Below are 22,434 nucleotides of genomic sequence, written 5' to 3' on the forward strand. Positions count from 1 at the left end.
GTCTACATTGAGAACACAGAGACTGAGATCTGTTTTAGACTGAATGCGTGAGGAGGTGTGGTACCAAATCGAGGACGATGAGTGGGATCATCCTTACGGGCAGTAAAATGGCCATAAGAGCAATAACAACTAGGAGGTCTTAATATCAACGGATGGATCAATGCTAGGGGACAGAGTGGGCCTGGGGGTCTACATTGAGAATCCAAGAACTGAGATCTGTTTTAGACTGCCTGACCGTAATACCGTACTGCAGGCAGAGATCTTGGCGATCATGGAATGCTTGAGGTGGTATGGTACTAACGCCAGGACCCCGAGTGCGGACATCTTTGCATATCGCAAATTTTGCCCATGAACATTCCACTAAGGAACCGGGCATAGTTCTCACATATCAATGAGTGCAGTCTGATTCAAGTTTAAGCTCAATGATAAAGGGCCTTCATGTTAAAGCCAAGTCCAAACGGCGTGCCGCAGTGCGACACCTCTTTGGAGAGAAGTTTTACATGGCATAGTACCCCACAAATGTTGCCAGCATTAGGAGGGGAAAAACGCCGCTGAACATTTTTTCTGATGGTCTCGCCAGGATTTGAACCCAGTTATTCAGTGTCATTCGCGGACATGCTGACCTCTTTTACGGACAGTCAAATGGCCATAAGGGCAATAACAGCCAGGAGGATTAGGTCACGAACAGTCTTGTAGTGTAAGAAGGAGATTAACGCCTTCTCTGAGGATGGGAAAATCCGCATCGTTTGGGTGCCGTGCCATAACGGAGTAAGGGGGAATGAAAGGGCAGACGATTTGGCAGTGAAGGCCAGAGAAGAGAGAACACAAACCTATTTAAGGGCGTGGCAATGATGTACATGCAACCCTGTGGAACAGCGAACGGTCGGTGAAAAATTTGCAAATTTTTCCCATGAACATTCCACTAAGGAACAGGGGCAAATTTCTCACATATCAATGAGTGCAGTCCGATTCAAGTTTAAGCTCAATGATAAGGGGCCTCCTTTTTATAACCGAGTCCGAACGGCGTGCAGAATGACACCTCTTTGGAGAGAAATTTTACATGACATGGTATCTCACAAATGTTGCCAGCATTGGGAGAGGAAAACCACCGCCGAAAAATTTTCTGATGGTCAAGCCAAGATTTGAACCCAGACATTCAGCCTCTCTTTACGGAGTCAAATGGTCATAAGGGCAATAACAACCAGGCGGGTAAGGTCACGTACAGTCTTGCAGTATAAGGAGGCGACTTAAACTTTTTCTGAGGATGGCACAATTCGCATAGTTTGGGTGCCTGGCCATAACGAAGTAAGGGGGAATGAAAGGACTGACGATTTGACAGCTAAGGCCAGTGAACTGCCATTGATAAACTTGATTAACCCGAAGCCTTTCGGGTCGACGCAAACCTATTTAAGGGCGTGGCGATGATGTACATGTAACCCTGTGGAACAGCAAACGGTCGTTAGGGCGGCGAAAATCCTATGAGAGGATCCGACACTAAGGGTGAAATTTGTATGCCAAGCTCGTACTCTACTCTTGAATACCCATATTGCCCAAAGCGGTAAAAGTGTCCTCTTGGGGGGGGACCCCCCCGCATTTAGGGTGACATTTTAATGCCAAGTTCGTACTCTACCCTTGAATACATTTCATTTGATACCCATATTGCCCAAAGCGGTGAAAGTGCCCTCTTGGAGCTTTTTTTTGGGGGGGGGGACCTCCCGACACTTGAGGTGCCATTTTTATGCCAAGTTTGTAATCTACTCTTAAATACCTTTCATTTGATACCCATATTGCCCAAAGCGATGAAAGTGTCCTCTTGGAGTTTTTTTTGGGGGTGGGGAACCCCCCCCCCGTCACTTGAGGTGCCATTTTTATGCCAATTTTGTACTTTACTCTTAAATACCTTTCATTTGATACCCATACTGACCCAGTCGGTAAACATGTCCGCTCGGGTGGGTTTTGCGATGGGGCGTCCCCCCAGGTTATTTGATTCCAAAATGTTATACCAATTTCGTGTTTTTGGGGTACCATAAGGTGGAATACAAAATTTCGATTAAATCGGTGCACGCATCTCCGAGATCTTGCGTTTTTGGTAAGGGGGAGGGTCCGCCCCCCCCTTCGGACATCAAAAAATGTAGTACCACCGAGGGCCCAAACTCTACCATCTGTGAAAATTTCATGAAAATCGGTTCAGCCGTTTTTGAGTCTTTACGGAACAAACAAACAAACAAACAAAGCGCAACAATTTCATTTTTTTTTTTAAATAGATATCCGAGGTGGTGGGTATCCAAAGTTCGTCCAGTCCAATAAGTTTGCTCCTTTAACTCATACTGTGAATGTAGTTTTCCCCCTCAAAACCCTAAGCAGACATCCAAAAGGAGTTTGTTGGCATCAATTCACATGAAATTTCTATGGATTTGTGATTGCTTTTAAATTTTAAGTGAATTTCTTGCTGCATCAAAAGAATGCAGAAGGCTTGCATGAATTCAAATCTGAAAATCGATGTGCCACTGAGGGACTATGTGTGAGCATAGTATTTGCCAGCTAAAGGCAAATACTGTTGCATGTGTTTGTGTTTCCTGACGTTACAGCCTCTTAACTTGTTTTCCATTTTAGATGTTTGCCAGTTCCCTGGCTGCTGTTACGGCAACAACTATTCTAGGAAATGGTTTCTCCGAGTGGGGCAAATGAGAAGAGATAGAAATGCAACAACCATTGAAGCAAGCAAAATACCAACTAACTAACATGGCTGAGTATGAAGCAACCAACACACAAGTAATGTGCATTTTTTGCAGATGTGTGACTGCTGGCACTCTTCTCATTATTTGGTAGTGTGCGAGTGTTTTCCTTGAAAGAGTTGCAAATCCAACATTGAAAGGCAGATTACCATTAGAATAAAATCCAATTCCCGTAGCACACTTGTGATGCGTACATGCACATTATTAAATGGAATGGGCTTTACTGTGTGGGAGTGGGAGGGTTTGGATTTTCGGTTATGGGCCTTGGAGAGTTGGTGTGAGGGGCAGATGAATAGACGGAGAAGTTGCGAACGGACAAGCAGACAGACGGAGGAGAGACAGACGGACAGACACACACACACACACACAGACAGATAGATAGGACCGACAAACAGGACCAACACATAGACAGAGAAGACCGACAAACAGGACCAACACACAGACAGAGAGGACCAACAGACAGACAGACATATTTACTTTAAAACAAAAAGTTACTTTAAACCGATCGATATACTCAACAACGAGTCTAGCTCTTCTCATTCTTAGCGTTGCAAATATTTGCACAAAGTTATAATACCCAATACCCCAGTAGTGGTGTAGAGTATATATACGCATAATACGTTCTAATTTAAAATTTAACCCAGAATATCTTTAAAACTGGTTTTGGCGTCTCTCTCGTTTTTCGCATTATCCACCTTCATCATTTCGCGAATGTCATTTGTGGTAAATGTTAGACTCTTATTCACAATGTCATTTAAATTGACCAATATCAACACTTAAGCGGATTTGTTTAATTGCTTTGGTCTACAGCCGAACATAGAGCCTTATCCATTTCATGTTAACGCGACAATTAAGTAATGCTAGAGGATTAAGAACACCGCCTAAGCAAGTTCAGGGTAATGCAAATTAAGAATGTAGCACAATTTAAATGAACTACATTAAGCTGCTTTGCTGTTTGGTGATAGGAAAGTGCAAAGGCACTAAAAGTGGTGGCATATCTAAAATAAGCGGTAAAAAGAAAATCATCTAAGATAAAGAAATTAAAGTCATAACCATTTCAAATTAGAGAGAAAAACAATGAAATTTTAAATTAAAGGGTAGAGTTACAAATAAATGCCCATTTCCCTCTACGACGCATAGTTTAGGAGATACAGCCATTTTAAGTTTTTCAAGCGAAATTTCCATTTTCAAGGATTTTTGATGGAGTCACGAATTAAGGCCCATTTCCCTCTACGACGCATAGTTACGAGTTACAGCTATTTTAAGTTTTCCAAGTGAAATTTCCATTTTTAATGGACTTTCGATGAAATTCCAAATTTTTTAATGGAGTCACGAATTAAGGCCCATTTCCCTCTAGGACGCATAGTTTAGGAGACACAGCCATTTTAAGTTTTCCAAGTGAAATTTCGAATTTTAATGGACTTTCGATGAAGTTTCGAATTTTTTGATGGAGTCACGAATTAAGGCCCATTTCCCTCTAGGACGCATAGTTTAGGAGATTCAGCCATTTTAAGTTTTCCAAGTGAAATTTCGATTTTTAATGGACTTTCGATGAAATTCCGAATTTTTTGATGGAGTCACGAATTAAGGATCATTTCCCTCAAGGACGCATAGTTAAGGAGATACAGCCATTTTAAGTTTTCCAAGTGAAATTTCGATTTTTAATGGACTTTCGATGAAATTCCGAATTTTTTGATGGAGTCACGAATTAAGGCCCATTTCCCTCTAGGGCGCATAGTTTAGGAGATACAGCCATTTTAAGTTTTCCAAGTGAAATTTCGATTTTTAATGGACTTTCGATGAAATTCCGAATTTTTTGATGGAGTCACGAATTAAGGCCCATTTCCCTCTAGGACGCATAGTTTAGGAGATTCAGCCATTTTAAGTTTTCCAAGTGAAATTTCGATTTTTAATGGACTTTCGATGAAATTCCGAATTTTTTGATGGAGTCACGAATTAAGGATCATTTCCCTCAAGGACGCATAGTTAAGGAGATACAGCCATTTTAAGTTTTCCAAGTGAAATTTCGATTTTTAATGGACTTTCGATGAAATTCCGAATTTTTTGATGGAGTCACGAATTAAGGCCCATTTCCCTCTAGGGCGCATAGTTTAGGAGATACAGCCATTTTAAGTTTTCCAAGTGAAATTTCGATTTTTAATGGACTTTCGATGATATTCCGAATTTTTTGATGGAGTCACGAATTAAGGCCCATTTCCCTCTAGGACGCATAGTTTAGGAGATACAGCCATTTTAAGTTTTCCAAGTTAAATTTCGATTTTTAATGGACTTTCGATGAAATTCCGAATTTTTGATGGAGTCACGAATTAAGGCCCATTTCCCTCTAGGACGCATAGTTTAGGAGATACAGCCATTTTAAATTTTCTAATTGAAATTTCAATTTTTCGATGAAATTCCGAATTTTTTGATGAAGTCACAAATTAAGGCCCATTTCCCTCTTGGACCCATAGTTAAGGATATATAGCAATTTTAAGTTATCCTAGTGAAATTTCGATTTTTAATGGACTTTCGATGAAATTCCGAATTTTATGATGGAGTCACGAATTAAGGCCCATTTCCCTCTAGGACGCATAGTTTAGGAGATACAGCCATTTTAAATATTCCAAGCGAAATTTCGATTTTTAATGGACTTTCGATGAAATTCCGAATTTTTTGATGGAGTCACGAATTAAGGCCCATTTCCTTCTAGGACGCATAGTTTAGGAGATACAGCCATTTTAAGTTTTCCAACTGAAATTTCGATTTTAATAGACTTTCGATGATATTCCGAATTTTTTGATGGAGTCACGAATTAAGGCCCATTTCCCTCTAGGACGCATAGTTAAGGAGATACAGCCATTTTAAGTTTTCCAAGTGAAATTTCGATTTTTAATGGACTTTCGACGAAATTCCGAATTTTTCGATGGAGTCACGAATTAAGGTTCATTTCCCTCTAGGACGCATAGTTTAGGAGATACAGCCATTTTAAGTTTTCCAACTGAAATTTCGATTTTTAATGGACTTTCGATGAAATTCCGAATTTTTTGATGGAGTCACGAATTAAGGCCCATTTCTCTCTAGGACGCATAGTTTAGGAGATACAGCCATTTTAAGTTTTCCAAGTGAAATTTCGATTTTTAACGAACTTTCGATGAAATTCCGAATTTTTTGATGGAGTCACGAATTAAGGCCCATTTCCCTCTACGTCGCATAGTTTAGGAGATACAGCCATTTTAAGTTTTCCAAGTGAAACTTCGATTTTTAATGGACTTTCGACGAAATTCTAAATTTTTTGATGGAGTGACGAATTAAGGCCCATTTCCCTCTAGTACGCATAGTTTAGGAGATACAGCCATTTTAAATTTTCCAAGCGAAATTTCGATTTTTAATGGACTTTCGATGATATTTCGAATTTTTTAATTGAGTCACGAATTAAGGCTCATTTCCCTCTAGGACGCTTAGTTTAGGAGATACAGCCATTTTAAGTTTTCCAAGTGAAATTTCGATTTTTAATGGACTTTCGACGAAATTCCGAATTTTTTGATGGAGTCACGAATTAAGGTCCATTTCCCTCTAGGATGCATAGTTTAGGAGATACAGCCATTTTAAGTTTTCCAAGTGAAATTTCGATTTTTAATGGGCTTTTGATGAAATTCCGAATTTTTTGATGGAGTCGCGAATTAAGGCTCATTTCCCTCTAGGACGCTTAGTTTAGGAGATACAGCCATTTTAAGTTTTCCAAGTGAAATTTCGATTTTTAATGGGCTTTTGATGAAATTCCGAATTTTTTGATGGAGTCGCGAATTAAGGCCCATTTCCCTCTTGGACGCATAGTTTAGGAGATACAGCCATTTTCAGTTTTCCAAGTGAAATTTCGTTTTTTAATGGACTTTCGATGATATTTCGAATTTTTTAATTGAGTCACGAATTAAGGCTCATTTCCCTCTAGGACGCTTAGTTTAGGAGATACAGCCATTTTAAGTTTTCCAAGTGAAATTTCGATTTTTAATGGACTTTCGACGAAATTCCGAATTTTTTGATGGAGTCACGAATTAAGGTCCATTTCCCTCTAGGACGCATAGTTTAGGAGATACAGCCATTTTAAGTTTTCCAAGTGAAATTTCGTTTTTTAATGGAACTTTGATGAAATTCCGAATTTTTTGATGGAGTCACGAATTAAGGCCCATTTCCCTCTAGGACGCATAGTTTAGGAGATACAGCCATTTTAAGTTCTGCAAGTGAAATTTCGATTTTTAATGGACTTTCGATGAAATTCCGAATTTTTTGATGGAGTCGCGAATTAAGGCCCATTTCCTTCTACGACACATAGTTTAGGATATACAGCCAAATGAAATTTAGATTTTTTCGATTATTTTTGATGGAGTCACGTAGAGGCCCATTTCCCTCTACGACGCATAGTTTATTAGATACTGCTATTTTATTTTGAATGGATGTTATATTACTCGCTACTTGCTATCAATGTTTGTTCCAAATTTTTTATGTTGTTAATAAATTTGAATATCTCCTTGGTCATTCAAATGCAGTTTTCATTTTCATAAACGAAAAGCACTTGGAGAATGGAGTCTCCTTTCTTTCTTAGTCAAGTGGTTTTCGTTTAGGCGGGCTTTTTCTTTACTCACCTAATTTCTTGTTTCTCTTCCCACTTTACTTTGAGTCAGTTTTTCGTTGTGCCTCTCTGCTCCTTTGTCTCCCTAGGTGACCTAATGCCCAAGTAGTATTTCACACTTATGCTAATAACGAGATGATGAAAATGATGTAAATGAGGATTACATTAGAGATGGCTATGTGCCGGTGTTTGGCAGTGTGAAAAAGCACGAATAAGTGATGGCAAGAGTGAATGACAATGTGAATACTTGTGCCAAAGGCCGGCCTAAAAGCATTCATTAGACCACTAATTACTTGTATCTGCTTAGTGCTGCTGCTCCATGTAACAAGCAAAAGGTAATCTTTTGGAAAAGTAAACGTCTATGGGTTTAGACTTTTGTCTCAACACAGCCAAGCGGTGGGCAGGTCAAAGTAAGATGCCATCATGCGACGAAAATGAAGGAAAAGAAATGTGGAAAAAAGCTCCATTGTAAGGAGGGGTGAAAAATATATCACAAGTAAAAAGAGAATAAATTGGGCCGGAACGAATTTTAGATACCCAACAGCTCGGAGAGTTTCCAAGGGATTACCCACAAGTCAAATATCCAAATATGGTCCAATCTGAACTAAAATAGGCATGGAAATCGGGGGGTCATAAACGACTGTTTAAAATTTTGATGGAATAGGGCAATAAGTTGACGAAAAAGGGCAACAAATGTTTCTTTTTTAGGTCCAAGGCCCCAAGTCGAAAGATCGGTATATGTGGTAACTACATTCAAATATAGACCGATCTGGGAGATATACGGCATGGATGTTAGTAGAGAAGTAACGCAGCTCACTGTTCCCAATTTAAGCCAAATCGGATAATAAATCCGGCTTTCATGGGCCTAAGGCTTTAAACCGTGTCCAGATCTATATCACAGCTATGCCCAAATGAATAGCAACCTAGACCATATTCGGCAGGAATATCGAGGGTCTCAACAAAACTCATTGTACAAGTTCTAGTTCATGTTACAAATAGAATGCCATACTTAGTATACCTTTCCCTTATATAGCGGTGGATATAAAAAAAGAAGCTTAAAATGTCCTCCATTATTTTGCCTTTTCTGCTTCTACTCCCAATGATCATCATGATGATGATGGTGATTACAAGACAAGGTGCACAACAAGGTTATTAAAATTGGTGAGATGAAATTATTGCTATGAAAAGAAGTTAATTAAAATTAATTGAATGAAATCATTTCGACAAGAGATAAATCCCTACTTCCTGTCAACGATAATGACGTTGACGTTGGCTGCTAGAACAAAAAGCGCATGGCTTTTTTATGGTTGAATATTAAGTTCCTTTTTGGGGGAGTAATACATTAAGCAGCAAACAATTAAGAGACGTTTCAATTTGCAACGAACTGCCTACAAGCATAGAAATGGCTTTTGTGTGATTTTTTTTTTTTTAATTATAATACGAATAATAAATAGATGTATTAAAATCATGCCATTTGTTGAAGAGAAGAATGTTTTCTTGTGACTGTTAGTCAAAAGCGCTGGGTGACTTATAAATAATTTAAGCTTAATTAAAAACAGATATACGCGCCAGGTAACCACCAGGTAAGGAAGGCAAAAGTCGGGCGAAGCCAACTGTATAATACCCTACACATACCCTTTAAGTGCAATGTGGGAGCTATATCCAATTCTGAAACAATTTTTATGGACCTCGTCGTATGTTTTCAGATGGGTTATTAAACCATCCATAACAAATTTGGAGCAAATGGTAGTCGTCGAGGAAAGAGTTGTAAAAAATTTTGGCAAGATTGGTCAATAAATGCTCTTTTAGTCGCTCAAGGAGTGAAAATCGGGCGATATATATATGAGAGCTATATCTAAATCTGAACCGATTTCTATGAAATTCACCAGTAGTGTCGAAAGTCAAGAGAAAATCACACCCACCAAATTTCAACAGAATCGGTTAAGAAATGACCATTTTATTGCATTATTACTGCAAATCGGTTGAACATATATATGGGAGCTATACCCATATCTGAACCGATTTTAAGCAAACTTCAAAGATATTGTGGAAATCGTCGCAGAAAGCGTTGTACAAAGTTTTGTGAAGATTAGTCTATAAATCCGCTTGCAGTGACTTTAGGAGTAAAAATCGGGCGACATGTATATATGGCAGCTATATCTAAATCTAAACCGATTTCTATGAAATTCATCAGTAATGTTTGAGAGTCATGAGAAAACTCTTCCTGCCAAATTTCAAGAGAATCTCTAAACAAATGTCCATTTTATAGCATTATTACTGCAAATCAGACGAATATATACATGAAAGCTATATCTTAATCTGAACCGATTTCGGCTTAACTTAGAAGATATTGTGGTAGTCGTCGAGGAAAGCGTCGTACAAAGTTTTGGGAAGATTGGTCAATAAATGCGCTTGCAGTGACTCTAGAAGTGAAAATCGGTCGACATATTTATATGGCAGCTATATCTAAATCTGAACCGATCTCTATGAAATTTATCAGTAATGTTTGAGAGTCATGAGAAAACCCTTCCTTCCAAATTTCGAGAGAATTGTTTGACAAATAACCATTTTATTGCATTATTACTGCAAATCGGATGAACAAATACATGGGAGCTATATCTAAATCTGAACCGATTTTTTTCAATTTCAACAAGCTTCGTCTCTAGGCCGAAAAACATGGCTATATCAAATTTGAAGACGATCGGATGGAAACTGCGACCTGTAGTTTGTGCACAAATTAACATGGACAGACGGACAGACAGACAGACTGACTAACAGAGAGACTGACTAACTGACAGACTGACTAACAAACAGACTGACTGACTGACAGACAGACTGATTAACAGACAGACTGACTGACTGACAGACTGACAGACTGACAGACTGACAGACTGACAGACTGACAGACAGACAGACTGACAGACTGACAGACTGACAGACTGACAGACTGACAGACTGACAGACTGACAGACTGACAGACAGACAGACTGACAGACAGACTGACAGACAGACTGACAGACAGACTGACAGACAGACAGACTGACAGACAGACTGACAGACAGACTGACAGACAGACAGACTGACAGACAGACTGACAGACAGACAGACTGACGGACAGACTGACAGACAGACAGACTGACAGACAGACTGACAGACAGACTGACAGACAGACTGACAGACAGACTGACAGACAGACTGACAGACAGACTGACAGACAGACTGACAGACAGACTGACAGACAGACTGACAGACAGACTGACAGACAGACTGACGGACAGACTGACAGACAGACAGACTGACAGACAGACTGACAGACAGACTGACAGACAGACTGACAGACAGACTGTCAGACAGACTGACAGACAGACTGACAGACAGACTGACAGACAGACGGGCATAGCTAAATCGAATCAGAAAGTGATTCCGAGTCGATCGGTATATTTATCAATGGGTCCAACTCTCTTCCTTCTGGATGTTATAAATAAATTCACAAAGTTATAATACCCTGTACCACATTGGTGGGTATAATGAAAGGCAAGAAGTGAAATAAGAACAAGTAAGAGCGTGCTAAGTTCGGCCGGGCCGAATCTTATATACCCTCCACCATGGATCGCATTTGTCCAGTTCTTTTCCCGACATCTCTTCTTAGGCAAAAAAACAGGATAAAAGAAAAGATTTGCTCTGCTATTAGAGAGATATGACGATATTGTCCGGTAATGGCCACAATTCAGTTGGAAACCTGTGTAAATGTCAGCCAATTCGAATAAGAATTTGGGGGCTCAAGAAGTAAAATAGAGAGGTCGACTATTATGGTAGCAGGCTATAGACCGATTCAGACCTTAATAAACACGTATGTTGAAGGTCATGAGAGAAGCTATTGTTAAAAAATGTCATCCAAATCGGATGAGAATTGCGCCCCCTAGAGGCTAAAGAAGTTTAGATCCCAGATCGGTTTATATGGCAGCTATAGCAGATTATGAACCGATTTGAACTTTATTCGGCACAGTTGTTGAAAGTCATAATAAAATACTTCATGCAAAATTTCAGCCAAATCGAATATGAATTGCGCACTCTAGAGGCTCGAGAAGTCAAGACCCAAGATCGTAATTTATGGCAGCTACATCAGGTTATGGACCGATTTTAACAATACTTGGCCCAAATGTTGGAATTCATAACAAAACATTACGTGCAAAATTTCAGTCAAATCGGATGAGAATTGCGCCCTCTATAGGCTCAAGAAGTCAAGACCCAAGATCGGTTTATATGGCAGCTATATCAAAACGTGGACCGACATGGCCCATTTACAATCCCAACCGACCTACACTAATAAGAAGTATTTGTTAAAAATTTCAATCGACTAGCTTTACTGCTTCGAAAGTGTGCGTGCTTTCGACAGACAGACGGACGGACGAATGGACGGACAGACGGACGGACATGGCTAGATCGACATAAAATGTCGCGAGGATCAAGAATGTGTATACTTTATGGGGTCTCAGATGAATATTTCGAGTAGTTACAAACAGAATGACAAAATGAGTATACCCCCATCCTATGGTGGAGGGTATAAAAAGCGTGCTAAGTTCGTCCGGGCTGAATCTTGGGAATACTAATATGTGGGAGCTATATCCCGTTATAGATCGAGTTGGACCGTACTTGGCACAGTTGTTGCGGGGTATAACAGAACACTATGTGCAAAATTTCAGCCAAATCGGTCTGAATGTGCGGCTTGCAAGGGCTCAAGAAGTCAAATCGGAAGATCAGTTTATATGAGAGCTATATCAGGTTCTTTATTGATTTGAGCCGTACTTAGCACAGTTGTTGGAGGTCATAACAGAACACTATATTCAAGATTTCAGCCAAATCGGAGGAAAATTGATGCTTCCAGGGCTCAAGAAATCAAATCAGGAGGTCGGTTTATATGGGAGCTGCGACCGCTATTGTGATTTCACAGACGGTCGATCCGACGGACATCGCTAGATCGAAACAGAATGTCGAGACGATCCAGAATATATATTTTAATGGCATGCCAGATCAATGTTTTGAGCTGTGGCAAACGGAATGACTAGATTAGTATACCCCCATCCTATGGTGTTGGGTATAAAAAGCGTGCTAAGTTCGGCCGGTCCGAATCTTGGGAACCCACCACCATAAATTCTGCTAAAAATTTATTCAAACTTAATTTAGTTGAAGGGCATAATTTTGTACTTCATAGAAAACTTCTGTCAAATCAGCAAAATTTAAAGCTTCGAGGAACCAAACAAGGATGATAGAGAGACCGGTTTACATGGGAGCTATACCATATATAGCTCATTTGCAATTCCCAACGGCCTACATCAATCGCTAATATCTGTGCAAAAATTCAAGCCGCTAGGTTAACACGTTCGACGGCTATCGTGATTTCGACAGAGGGATGGACGGACGGAGATGGCCAGATCGACTCAGAATGTCGAGACGATCAAGAAAATATTTAATTTATGGGGTTTGAGATTAATATATCGAGGTGTTACAAACGGAATGTCTAGATTAATGTACCCCATCCTATGGTGGTGCGTATAAAAAGTGTGCTAAGTTGGGCCAGGACAAGCCTTATATACCCATCACCATAGATCGCATCGCATCTATGTTCGATCTCGAGCTTTCATCCCACAGAAGCTTTGCTTGTTAACATCCGGCTGTTGAATTCCAGCAATTTATCCATGTATCCTTATAAAGCTCCTTGAATTCATAGAAAATTTTCAATAAGGATGGCTATACATCCAATATTGATACAGGAGCAAGTCTTACACCCGTTTTCGCAAGCATGTCTGTCTCCTCATTTCCTATAGTATCCTTATGCCCGAGAACCTAGCATAAAGCCCGATTATGATTCCTCAGAAGGCAATTTAAGACCTCTTGACAGCGACCCAAAAGCTTGGAACTTATACTCGTGTCAACTAAAGCCTTGAATGCTGCTTGACTATCGCTGTAGATACAGATGTTAGCTCGTTCTATAACTCTGGATAGAATAATCTCTGCCGCCCTAGTTATCGCAAAAATCTCTGCCTGGAATATGCTGCAGTCATCACGCATTCGCAAGGAGGTGTTGATGTCAAGTTCACCGCAATATATGCCGCAACCGGTCCCGTTCTCCATTTTAGATCCATCAGTAATTATATTAATATCCGTAAACCTAATTCGACCCTTTAGCCATTCCCTCAGAACCGGTAACCTAATATATAGTCGACAGTCTACTATTTCCGTTCCTACTTGTAAGTCCCTCTGCAAGCGTTTCAATGTGCTCTCTAGTGTAAGGGTATGTCTAACTGGAGTTTTCCTAAGCAGGCAAATCTGTGATAGTCTAAACAGTCTCTGCCGACTGCTTTATAAACAAGTAGATCCGTTTGATTCCCATTATAACCTCTAGGGACCATTACGCCAGTCATGAATCTCAAAGCAACCCTATTAAGGCTGTCTAGATCGCGCACATGTGTCCCTTTATCATTCACCGGCCACCAAACATGACAGCCTTGTGTCAGAACTGGCCTTACCGGCAGTGGTACAGCCAGTGCATCAACCAGCCAGCAGGACCGACTGATGGTCTGGCAGTTGAAAATAGATTCCAGTTGCTAAATTCCCAATGTAGCACCCAGGTCCCCTCTGCCCTCTAATATTGATCCATATCGTTAATCCAGGATGGTGCTGCTGGGAGCTGTGCGTCGCACTCGACCTCAAGTATCGTCTCCGGTATCCGATGGGAAACCTCTTCCATTCTTTCCAGGTTTTCTATTAAATCCTCGATTATGCCGCGATGGTATGACCTGCTTCTATTCACTATCCATTCTCCCATTGCCTAAAGTCTCATAGCCTAAGTGATTGCTTAATCTGTATGACTATGGGTCGGATATCTAGAAAAGTCTTCAGAACCCTAGTGGGCGTGGTTCTCATCGTTCCGCCTATGCAAAGACAACATGCTCTCTGAACCAGTTGGATCATCCGTACATTTCATATTTTCTCCATCGCAGACCACCAAACAATTGAACCGTAATTAAGTATTGGTCTAATTACGCTCCTGTAGAGCCAGTGGACTATCCTCGGATTCAGGCCCCATTTTGAGCCTTCGGCCCATCTGCATAGTGACCAACAGCTCTGAGCCTTCTCGGTAATGCAAATTTGTTCTTGAGCATTCTATAACTTCCAAACTTCTGACATATCAATAAGTGCTGTCCGATTCAAGTCTAAGCTCAATGATGAGGAGCTTCCTCCTCTGTGCTCGCCTTCTCGGTACGCATCCGAATTTGACATTTCCAATTCAGTATCATGTGGAGGCCGCCGTAGCGCAGAGGTTAGCCGGTCCGCCTATGACGCTGAACGCCTGGGATCGAATCCTGGAGAGACCATCAGAAGAAATTTTCAGCGGTGGTTTTCCCCTCCTAATGCTGGCAACATTTGTGAGGTACTATGCCATGTAAAACTTCTCACCAAAGAGGCGTATAGCTAGCCGTTTGAAATTTTGCACAAATACTAACTATTGATGTAATAGTTCGGTGGGGATTGCAAATGGGTCATATCGGTTCAGATTTGGGTATAGCTCCCATATGAACCGATCTCCCGATTAGACTTCTTAAGACAATGGGAGCTTAAATTTTCATCCGAATTGAAATTTTGCACATACTGGTCTGTTATAATATCTAACAACTATGCCAAGTAAGTTTATATCCTGATATAGCTCCCATATAAACCAATCTCCCGGTTTGACTTCCTGAGCCGCTGGAAGCCTCAGTTTTCATCTGATTTGGATTGCACATAGTGTTCCCTTGTGACTCCCAACAACTGTGTCAAGTACGGTCCAATCGCCCAATTTGACTTTTTGAGCCCTTAAAAGCCGCGGTTTTTATACGATTTGGCTGACATTTTATGTTATTCGTCTCAACAACTGTGCCCAGAACGTTCCAAATCGGTCTTTAACCAGATATAACTCCCATATTTTAGCAGAATGTATGGTAATGGGTTCCCGAGATTCGGCCTAACCGAACTGACCGCACGCTTTTACTTGCTACAAAACATCCTAACCATCAAAACTGGATTTTCGTTCGGTTTAAATGAAGTCTGAAGGAGAATTTGAGCACATCATTTGAGCAGAATACAGGTGGAGTCTTTTTATAAAAAATGTAGATTATTACTTTAAAAGATTGCGTGCTTTAGACAAACTGATAGATAGGCAGACGAACAGACGGACGAATAGACGGACGGGCGGACAGACGGACAGATGGACGGACAGACGGACGATCATTTGGGCGCATATACGGATGGAAATTGGTAAATCGACATAAAGTGTCGTGGCAATCAAGAATATATACTTTATGAGGTCTAAGACCAATATTTGCATGTATAACAAACGAAATGACAAAGTAAGTATAACACCATCCTATGGTGGAGGTTGTAAAAAAGCTTTTAGTTTGGCCGAGCGTACCAACCACCATAGAAAAATAGCATTTTTAAAACATTTCACAAATTCAAAGCGAATTTTTATTATTATTATGTCTTTTATCCCCGAAGATCGATTCATATGGCAACTATTTCAAAATGTGGCTCGAATACCCACAGAATCTGTCTCAATGGGAGTAATCTATTATTTAATTTGTTAAATCGATTATACCACACTTAAAGGTACCATGCTGCGTATACGCAATTTAATGGAATTATAAACCATCATACGCACCACTGTCTGAGCATCTGAAGTATCAATGTAGGTCAATAAATATTTTTAAATATTTTACAAAGTTTTATGTGAAGAAGATACTATATATGAATCCATTATTTAAATTTAAAGCTTAAACCTTACCCAACACAATTGATATTCACTTCATCCATCTTTATTGACTTTACCCAAAATTATCTTTGAATTCCAAAGGTTAATTATGTTGTGTATCGTAATGTGTCACTCCATATATCATGGAATTAAAATCTTTCAACTACAAAACTTAACTTGCCAACTCACTGCCATTATTTTGGGTCATTAGCATGCTGTGTTGAGAAATATTTGCCATATGAGCATGTTATCGTCTATTTCATTTATTCATGCCAAAGGCTAGGTTGCATGTTCCAATGTGGGCCACAAAATGGTTAAATGTCTTTAGCATACTTGACATGCCAAAGTTTGTTTGACCAAAAAATTCATTAGATTCAAAATGCTTACAGGTTTTTGTCTTTCAATTTGTCTTTGGACAAATGTCTGGCAACTTGCGAGGGCATTGTTCTTATGCTTCAAGGCAATGCAGGTGGAGAAGTCAAGCTGATGTTGACTTAAGGTAAAATAACAAATATTAGAGTAAAACAATTATAAATGAAATGGATACTGAAGGTCTTATGTTGCCATCAAAAGGGGGGTATAATCATTTTATCAATATTTCATAAAAAAGACCAACAATTTAATTCTAGTTCTAAAAAGTTGAAATTAGCTGCATCGCTTATATTCTGTGCGTCAATGGGGGAAACCATGCAACGTATTGTGGGTACCATGATAAAGAATGGGAAAACCAGCGAACTGCTCAAAAACAAAGAGCATGCCTATGAGAAGGAAAGGTTGTTGGAGACTGCCCTGCATGAGGTTGTTCATTAAATAGAAGAATTATTCCATGTCAAGATGTACACGTTGGCGGTATGCATTGACATTCAATGATTGTGAACAATGCAAGGACCGAAATACTAATCCAATCCTTAGACCAGTACCGGATGGATAGAATCCATTTTATCCACCGATTCCTGGTAAGGAGAAATGTGGCTATTATGGCATAAATATAACTGAGAAAGTGACACAGGGCACTTCACAGGGGGCATTTCACCGCCACTCCTATGGATGACTACCATAAAAAACCTATTACGGATGCTGGCTAAGAAGAGGTTTGAAATCGTCTGCTACGATGAACAGTGTAAAAGTATCAAAAAAAAAAAAAAAAAATAAAAAAATACTAGTAAAAGGCATTAAGTTTGGTAGGGCCGAACATTGGATACCCACCACCTCGGGTGTATATGTTAACCCCCTTTTGCCACAATATTGGAATATTGGATAACTTATGCACCCAAACTCGGCACGGACATTAAGTGGTCTAATAAACATAAGTCATTGTTGAATTTTGTATTTGAAATTTCAGCGAAATCGGATAATCAAAAAAGCTTTTATGGGCTTCAGATCCATCATCGGTGGATTGCTCTATATGGAAGCTATGTCTAATTATTTTCCGATACAAACCATATTAGGGACGAACGTCGGGAGACCTAAAACTACCCACTGTTACAAATTTCAACGAAATCGAGAAATAAATAGAGCTTTTATGGGTATCAGACCATTTATCGGCAGATCGGTCAATATCGCAGCTATATCTGAATATAGTCCGATCGGAACCATATTTGAGTCCTTTATTGGGAGGCGTAAAACAGTTTCAAATTTTAGCGAAATCGGTTAAAAAATTAAGCTTTTATGGGCTTCAGACCCTTTATCTGGTGATGGGTCTATATGGCAGCTATATCTAAAAATAGTCCGACTTGCACCACATTTGGGTCGGTAGTTGAAAGAGAGGCTTAAAACTGCGCTCAATTCCAAATTTCAGTGAAATCCGATAAAAAATAAAGCTTTTATGGGCTTCAGACCCTTTATCGGGAGATCGGTCTGTATGGCAACTATATCTAAATATAGTCCGATCTGAACCATATTTATGTCAGATGTCAGGAGGCTTAAATAAACCCTCCGTTTTAAATTTCATCGATTTTGGGTCATAAATAAAGCTTTTATGGGCTTAAGACTCATTATTTGGAGATCGGTCTACATGGCAGCTATACCTATATATAGTCCGATTTGATCCATATTTAAGTCAGATGTCAGAAGGCTTAAATAAACCCTCCGTTTTAAATTTCAGCGATTTTGGGTCAAAAATAAAGCTTTTATGGGATTCAGACCCTTTATCGGCAGATCGGTCTAAATGGTAGCTATATTTAAATATAGTCCGATCTGAACCATATTTGGGTCAGTTGTCTGGAAGCCTTAAACTACTGTTTCAAATCGGTCTAAATGGCAGCTATATCCAAATCTGAACCGATCAAATTGAAGAGAGATGTCGAAGGGCCTTACACAACTCACAGTCCAAAATTTCAGTGAAATCGGACAATAAATGCGACTTTTATGGTCCCAAAACCTTAAATCGAGAGATCGATCTATATGAATGTCTATATAAGTGTGGCTCTTATGGTCCTGAGACCCTAAATCGATGGATCGGTCATGTGGCAGCTATATCCAAATCTGAAGCGATCTGAGCCAAATTGAAGGAGGATTTTGAAGGGCCTAGCACAACTCACTGTCCCAAATTTTGGCAAAATCGGTCAATAAATGCGCCTTTTATGGGCCCAAAACTTAAATCGAGAGATCGGTCTATATAGCAGCTATATCCCAATCTGGACCGATCTAGGCCAAATTAAAGAAGGATGTGTAAGGGTCTAACATAACTCACTGTCTTAAATTTCAGCAAAATTGGATAATAAATGTGGCTTTTATGGGCCGAAGACCCTAAATCGGCTGATCGCTCTATATGCTGGCTATATCAAGACATAGTCCGATATAGCCCATCTTCGAACTTAACTTGCTTATGGACAAAAAAAGAATCTGTGCAAAGTTTCAACTCAATATCTCTATTTTTACAGACTGTAGTGTGATTTTAACAGACGGATGGACATGTCTAGATCGTCTTCGATTTTTACGCTGATCAAAAATATATATACTTTATAGGGTCGGAAATGGATGTTTCGATGTGTTGCAAACGGAATGACAAAATAAATATACCCTCATCCTTCAGTGGTGGGTATAAAAAAAGAATCTGTGCAAAGTTTCAGCTCAATATCTGTATTTTTACAGACTGTAGCGTGATTTCAACAGACAGACGGACAGACGGACCGGCATGGCTAGATCGTCTTAGATTTTTATACTGATCAAGAATATATATACTTTATAGGGTCGGAAATGGATGTTTCGATTTGTTGCAAATTTGTTGCGATTTGGTGTTGGGTATAAAAATTTTATTGAAAATCCATCAAAAACCAATTTTCACTTTCTAAACTTTAAATTGGGTGTATTTCTATAACTAAACGTTCTTGAGGAAAATTGAAGATAAATCGTGACTTATTCAAGAAATTCACAAATGGAATTTCATGGACAATTTTTTACATTCTCACATATTCGATTTATTTGTTTAAACTTTGTATCCCAAACTACTATTTATGTATTTTTTTTTCCCAAAACACTCTTTTGTTCCATGTCTTCCAACACGTCTTCTAAAGACAAACAACAAAGAGAGCTGCGAGTTTGCTATAAAACATTTAAGATACGCTATCCGATCATGCAGTTTATTAATGCTTGCAAATCTTTCCTGTAAAGCACCCAAAGATTTTCTGGAATTTCGAAATTTGTGAACAGTTTTAACTAGCGCCCCAAACAGAAACTTTAAAGGAAGGCATTGCATTCAATGCCAGCATGAGGCATGAGATGAAACTCGGAAACAAGAGCAAGAAACTGAAGAAACAAATGCAAAGAAACAAATAACTTAACAGCACTAATGCGAATAATACGTTGCAATAGTTTTGGCCATTGTTGCCAACGTAGCAAAAGTAGAATGACAAAACTGTACGACAGCCAAAACTTTGGCGTTATGCATTTACACAGGCACACACACACACACACACACACACACACACACACACACCATCTGCGGTAGATTACAAAACAACAGCAGGCAAGGCAACAATGAGGCCAGGCTATAAAGAACTACACAAAACTTTCTGTTTTAGTGCCCTCCATTATATGACAGGTTGTGGGAAAAATAATGGTAAAAGGCGACTAGAATACTACACTAAACCAGCTGGTTGTACAAAGAAATCTCTTAGTTATCCAAAAGAACCTTATATTGTGCAAAAAGCCAGCAATTCTTATTTTTCAACCTTTTTTATACCCTCCACCATAAGATGGGGGGTATACTAATTTCGTCATTCTGTTTGTAACTACTCGAAATATTCGTCTAAGACCCCATGAAGTATATATATTCTTGATCAGCGTAAAAATCTAAGACGATCTAGCCATGTCCGTCCGTCTGTCCGTCTGTGTGTTGAAATCACGCTACAGTCTTTAAAAATAGAGATATTGAGCTGAAATTTTGCACAGATTCTTTTTTTTCCATAAGCAGGTTAAGTTCGAAGATGGGCTATATCGGACTATATCTTGATATAGCCCCCACATAGACCGATCGGCCGATTTAGGGTCTTAGGCCCATAAAAGCCACATTTATGGTCCGATTTCGCTGAAATTTGGGACAGTGAGTTGTGTTGGGCCCTTCGATATCCTTTGTCAATTTGGCTCAGATCGGTTCAGATTTTGATATAGCTGCCATATAGACCGATCCTCCGATTTAGGGTCTAAGGCCCATAAAAGCCACATTTATGGTCCGATTTCGCTGAAATTTGGGACAGTTAGTTGTCTTAGGCTCTTTGAAATGTTTCTTTAATTTGGTCCAGATCGGTTCAGATTTGGATATAGCTGCCATATAGACCGATCCTCCGGTTTAGGGTCTTAGGCCCACAAAAGCCACATTTATTATCCGATTTTATGAAATTCGGGGCAGTGAATTGTGTAAGGCCTATCGACATCCTTCGTTAATTTGGCTCAGATCGGTCCAGATTTGGATATAGCTGCCATATAGATCGATCCTCCGATTTATGTTGTAAGGCCCATAAAAGCCACATTCATTATCCGATTTTGCTAAAATTTGGGACAGTGAGATGTGTTAGGCCCTTTGACATATTTCTTCAATTTGGTCCAGATCGGTTCAAATTTGGATATAGCTGCCATATAGACCGATTTCTTGATTTATGGTTTTGGGCCCATAAAATGCTCATTTATTGCCCGATGTCCCCGAAATTTGGAACAGTGAGTTAAGTTAAGCCCCTTGACATACTTCTGCAATATCGCACAGATCGGTCCATATTTGGATATAGCTGCCATATAGACCGATACCTAGGTTTTAGGTTTTTGGGCCATAAAAGACGCATTTATTGTCCGGTGTCGCTGAAATTTGAGACAGTGAGTTTGGCTAGACTCTTCGACGCCCTTCTTCAATTTTGCCCAGATCGGTCCAGATTTGCATATAGCTGCCATATAGACCGATCTCTCGATTTCAGGTTTAGGGCCATAAAAGAGGCATTTATTGTCCGATTTTGCGAAATTTGGGACAGTGCTTTGTGTTAGGCTTTTCGACATGTTTATGGAACTTGGCCCAAATCGGTCCAGATTTGGATATAGCTGCCATGTAGACCGATATCTCGATTTAAAGTCTTGGCCCCATAAAAGGAATTTTGATGAATAGTGGTTTACATATATACATGAGGTGGTGGGTATCCAAAGTTTGGCCCGGCCGAACTTAACGCCTTTTTACTTGTTTTTTTTTTTTTCATTTGGTTATAGGTTCAGGTTGAACAAGTAATCCAAATTTTGCGCATGAAAATTCCACTAAGGAACAGGAGCAAACTTCTCACATATCAATGAGTACAGTTCGATTCAAGTTTAAGCTCAATGATAAGGGGCCTCCTTTCTTTAACCGAGTCCGGACGACGTGCCGCAGTTCGACACCTCTTTGGAGAGAAGTTTGACATGGCATAGTAGCTCACAAATGTTGCCAGCATTAGCAGGGAAAAACCACCGCTGAAACTTTTTTTCTGATGGTCTCGCCAGGATTCGAACCCAGGCGTTCAGCGTCATAGGCGGACATGCTTACTTCTGCGCTACGGTGGCCTCCAAGTTGAACAAGTAACCGATCGAAAATCTGAGTGCATTGGGAGGCCAAATTGGCCTATTGTGATACCATTGCGGAAAGTGGCGAACGTAACCCAGCGCAAAGCTCCAATTTCAAAATCCTAATTTTATGATCCCAAGACCCTTAATCGAAATATTGGTCTATATGACAAAATGCAAATTTTGCCCATGAACATTCCACTAAGGAACAGGGGCAAACTTCTCACATATCAATGAGTGCAGTCCGATTCAAGTTTAAGCTCAATGAT

The sequence above is a fragment of the Stomoxys calcitrans genome, chromosome 2 (genome assembly GCF_963082655.1).
Source record: "Stomoxys calcitrans chromosome 2, idStoCalc2.1, whole genome shotgun sequence".
NCBI lineage: Eukaryota > Metazoa > Arthropoda > Insecta > Diptera > Muscidae > Stomoxys > Stomoxys calcitrans.